General features: G+C 29.8%; 1 long non-coding RNA gene across 1 annotated transcript; it reads right to left on the bottom strand.

Annotated features, from left to right (window-relative positions):
* Positions 1-360: 360 nt before the first annotated feature.
* On the bottom strand, positions 361-1,806 carry LOC145038337 (uncharacterized). Its single transcript, XR_013679325.1, has 3 exons — positions 1,671-1,806; positions 1,281-1,366; positions 361-615 (listed from the first exon to the last, which is right to left on the bottom strand). It is a non-coding gene; the product is annotated as an uncharacterized LOC145038337 (long non-coding RNA).
* Positions 1,807-5,157: the final 3,351 nt, after the last annotated feature.

The following is a 5,157-nucleotide window of genomic DNA, read 5'->3' as shown; positions in this document are numbered from 1 at the left end:
GATATACAAAAGAGCATATGCTAGGTTCGCTGACGTCTTATGTATTATTCTTCTTTTGTTTTGATTATTGGTATAGAAAATATCATAGTATTAATAAATTTTGTCTTATGTATTATTCTTCTTTTGTTTTGATTATTGGTATATCAAATGTCATAGTATTAATGAATTTTGTATATTTTGGGAACCAATTTTTACACTTCAAACAGACCTTTCAAATCGAACATACCAACCATGCTCAAACTCAAATACACTTGTCGTTACTTCAAAAAGTTGATCAATATTTAAAAGAACTTGCTCTACAAGGTGATAACGGTTGTGATCACTAGTTGTAATGTAACAAACCACCACTACTAGAAAATGGAAAATATAGTACGGTTATATTTATATATCATATGACTCGGTTTTGTATTAAATGACAATATTTTATCCCCAACAATACTTATAACAACATGTTAACACCAAACATCAATTTATCACACAATGAAATACACAATAATATAGAAACACAAACAAACATGGTGCACCAAATAAAAGATGAGTACTTGTTCTATTAATCCTTCAACATGGCGATCTTGGTATGTAACTGCTTTGAGAATTAAGGAAAAACACACTAGCCTGAAATAATAATATAACATCATGAAAAATAATATAACAATGATGATAGATAATAATATCACTTTTCTAATTACATCTGCAGACCAAATTGAAATTAAAAGTCATATGTTAAAACATATCTTGCATGTCATCTCCTTTCACCTTTAAATCTATATCAAGAAGGTTAACTAAATAAAACAAACAAAAAATTATTTCAAATGGGAATCATATAGAGAATAGTTCCAAAATTAATCATTACAAAGAAAACGTAGCATCAAATTTCATATGGAGTGGAATTTATCATGTAGTAAGTGTTTCCTTCCTGCGATGTTTTGGATCACAGAAACAAAGTTCCTTTACTCCAGCAGAAAGTTTGTTTAACTATATCAACAACTTTTTATTAAATAATAGGTAAGTATGGATTTCAACAAGTTTTTACTCCAATACATGTCTTATAAGCAGAATGCACAACAATGGTTTTGAACTTTTTTCTTCCAAAGCCATCTAAGTAGTACTCATCCAAATCCTCTTGAATCAGTTATAAATAAACAATAACAAGATGTTCTTAAAACCAATTAACCTAACTAAAAACTGAGAATCAGAAAATTAAGCAGATGGCTAATCGGTTGAACTAAAGAAGGTTTTATAATTCTACGTGTCTGACTCTAGCTACCCATAAAAATTACCTCCTCACGAGATATTGTTCTTATGTACTTGATATACTCCATCAGCTTTTTTATTTGTAACTAAAACCATTCTTAAAGCCACTCACCTGATCATGAACGGAAAGGTAAGGATCAGAACAGAAATTGAAGTCAAAAACCATAAATAATGTCAATGAGGCAATACATCGAACACATTATGTGCACTTACAAACCACAAATGGAATCAGTAATAGAGAAATAGAGAGAAAGGAAAGGAAGAGTCGTATCTGATAATGAGAGACGATGAAGATTTGGAAACAAATTAAAAAAACACTAGAAGAAGGCCAAATGAAGAACTAGAAACCGTAACAAAAAAAAATGGATCGAAAAAGAGATGAAGAGAATGATCAATTAATTGAGGAAGTCTTCTACCTTCTTAACTAAAATTACAAGGAAGAAGGGGTGATTGGGAAGACGAGATAATGCTCTTGTGATCGCTCCATCGTGGTGAGGAGGAGAGAAGTTGTGGTGTGGGCAAGTGGCGAACACGTGAAAAAGAAAGGAATCGTCCTCTGGCGAATTAAAAAGGAAAAAAACTATTTACTATTTTAGTAAATTAGGGAATTGATTTTTCCACTTTGACTTTTGTTTAGACTACTGAACAAATTCATATCAATTCTTAATATTGTTCCTAATTTAAATTTTTAATATTCATATCAATTCTTAATATTGTTCCTAATTTAAATTTTTAGATATTAAAAAGAAAAGATACGTTTCTAGCTAAAATCTTGTAAATTTCTGTTTTTTCCTCACAAATTAGTTCCCTTAAAATTATGTAGGCAAATATATTTTTTCAATCTTTTCATTATTTACACCATTATTATTTTATGTTTAATTGTTTTATGCACGAAACTATCCATTTTTATTTAATACATTTTTTTATGTTTTTTTTTTTTTGATATTTTTATACCATCAACTCTATTTCTTTTAGAGGTGTTAGTAAATAAAACTATTACAAATAAGTCATTTAGCAATATATTACAACTTCAAACTAACATATATAAAATCACAAATATAATATTTTCCAAAAAAAAAATATTTTAAACTAATGCGTATCAAAAAAAAAAAAATTCAAACAGGTATCATCAACATACTTTCCAACAATAAAGTGGTGCATGTTTTCGAAGATGTAAATGTATTTGGTCTTTTTATATGTCGGTGAAATAAAATATGGAACATAAGTTTTTTCCACATTTCTTTAGTCTTCATAAACAAATGTTTGTTTTTTTAAAAGTCTTCATAAAAAACTTGATGGTGTTAGTGGAGGCGGCAGAAGTGGTTGTGGATGCGACACAAGTGTTGGTGGTGGTGGCAGAGGTAGGGGAGGTGGGGGTGGTGTGGAAGAAGATGGAGGTGGAAGTGGTGACAGCAGTGATGGCAACAACGAAGGTTGTGGTAGTGACAACCGTGGTGGTGATAACGGTGATGGCCAGATTAATATGGAAACAAGAAATATCACAAACAGTTATAACTTTAAAAATCAAGAGCTATTTTTTGTTTTATTTGATAAAGATGTCAAAAAAAAAATTATGTTTGATGTCTTCTGAAAAATAATTTATTTTTAAATGTCTTTCCGCCGATAGACATAAGAGGTTAAAAAGGTTTTTTTTACCAAAAATTAAACAACACCTAACTTTTATATGTCATTATGTTTAATTTATGATGGCAAAAATTTGATGATCAAAGGTTTGTATAAGAAAATTTGATATTTAAAAAAAGAAAATAGAAAAAAAAAAAAAAAACATAAAAAATAACTATTATTTTGAGAAAAAAAAACAGTAAAAAAAAGATAAAAATAAATAAATAAAATAAAAACTATTGTTTAAAAAAAACGTTAAAAAGTTAAAATATAGGAGAAAGTAAGAAAAAATTGGATATTTAAACAATAAAACATTAATAAAAATTGAAAAGTAAACAAATATGAAAAAAAATACTAAAATAGTAAATAGTTTTGAAAGTACACCGGACAAAAACTCCTCGTTTATTTCTTAAATTCGTGCGCAAAAATCAATAAAACCATATCTAATACGGATTTTTGTAATAACCTTATTACATTTACCGTATTGCATTTGACGTTTTCTAGTAGTGCATCAAGAATTTGGATAACGAAAAACTATAAAGAGATGGCCAAGTGATCACTAATTGTAGGCACATCAAACTCACAAAGGAGAGAGAGGAAGGGTAATTATCAGCAAAACTAAAGTCTGCAAGCTTGCTAGTTTCAGGAATATTGACCGTTTAAGGTAAAATTCGGTATTAAATCTTGAAGTTTCTTTAGTCCCTTACACATTTGGTAGAAAGGTTATTGGTTTAAGTTAGGATTCCTAAATTGAAAACTTGAAATAGCCCCATGGCCTTAGCCCACGAAAACTTGAAATTGTTAAAGTAAGAAAATGAGCTCGTTTTTAGTTTCGCTTTAAAAAAAGAATTATATCAGTAGATGTAAATTGTATAAATAATGCAGGAAGGGTTTGAATCAGAAGATAAAAGAATAATGGTAGTTCACCGGCATGTGTGGTTGACGCCAGAAAAGAAGGCTGCTCAAAGGTGCGAGTGCAAGTCGTACTGCTTTTGCATAAGAGGCCGAAGCCCACGAAGGTTTTCAGAAGAACCAAAATGTAGTTGGTTATCCAAGCAAGTAAAAGTTAGGATACGGCCCATCCTAATAACTTTGAGTTTGTTTCTAAATTAAGATTTAGTTATAGGGACCAAAATTTCTCTATTAATTGATTGGAATTTAGTAGACTAATTATTATATATATATATATATATATATATATATATATATATATATATATATATATATATATATATATATATATATATATATATATATATAAAGTAGTTTTAGAAATATGAATTTGTTCCTATAAATGTTGTATAGAAAAAATTATATTAATGATCTACGGTTTACTAAATGTCACAATTTCAATCGTTATTAATTTATTTATACAAATGGTCCTTATGGTTTCTAAACTTGCACTAATGATTCATATGGTTTCTAAAATATGTACGAATGATCTTTGAACTACATAAAATGACTAATTTTTTGTTTTTATATTTTAAAATTATTAAAAATAAATAAATACACCCACCTCCACCCTCACCCCTTTCCCTTATCAAATCATACAAGGAAAAGAAAACCCGCCAACACCCTTTTTTTTTTACATTGCATGTGTGTCTGACTGCACAAATACAACCTCCCTTTGGGCCCTTCTTTTTGAGTTGAACCGTAACTACAAAGAAACAACACCAAATCGATGTATGCTTCAAGTCTCTTCATTCTCTTTGTGCGCCTTATAAAAGGATAAGAGCACAACTCCTACCCCTTCTTTGGATAGATTTACACGTGTGCAAGAGAAATAAATAACAAGTACATTTCATGGGGATGACATGATGATAATCTGATTTAGAGTTATGGAGAAGGCAACGAACATGGCATATTTTTTCTGGTTTTTCTTGGCATATAGTGGTTTAAAATGGAAGCAATTTATTGAAGGATATGGTGTAGATGATGACTTGATGGTGTAGGTCTTCGATCACCCTAGAGTTGTCTCTTTCCAAAGTAATCAAGAATAAAAAGGTTTTATTCTCCGTTTGATTTTTATAGATGCGAAGATTGTTGGTTGTGTAGGATTGACGGTAGAAGTATAGGTGGTGTATGGTGGCTTGGAAGATGTCACTCAGGTGAAAACAACGAACTACCCCTCTTCAAGATGATGATGTGAGTAGAGTGTAACATCCAGTTTCATGATGTTTCTTATTTTAGGATAATGGGCCATAATTTGATCATCTAAAGTTATCAAGCTTCAAGGGATGAAGTTTGGACCTTATTAGGTGTTGATAATGTTGGTTAAGT

Source organism: Lactuca saligna, chromosome 4 (assembly GCF_052625555.1).
Source record: "Lactuca saligna cultivar CGN05327 chromosome 4, ASM5262555v1, whole genome shotgun sequence".
Classification (NCBI taxonomy): domain Eukaryota; kingdom Viridiplantae; phylum Streptophyta; class Magnoliopsida; order Asterales; family Asteraceae; genus Lactuca; species Lactuca saligna.
The sequence above is the reverse complement of the archived record's forward strand: the minus strand, read 5'-3'. Positions and strand labels throughout refer to the sequence as shown.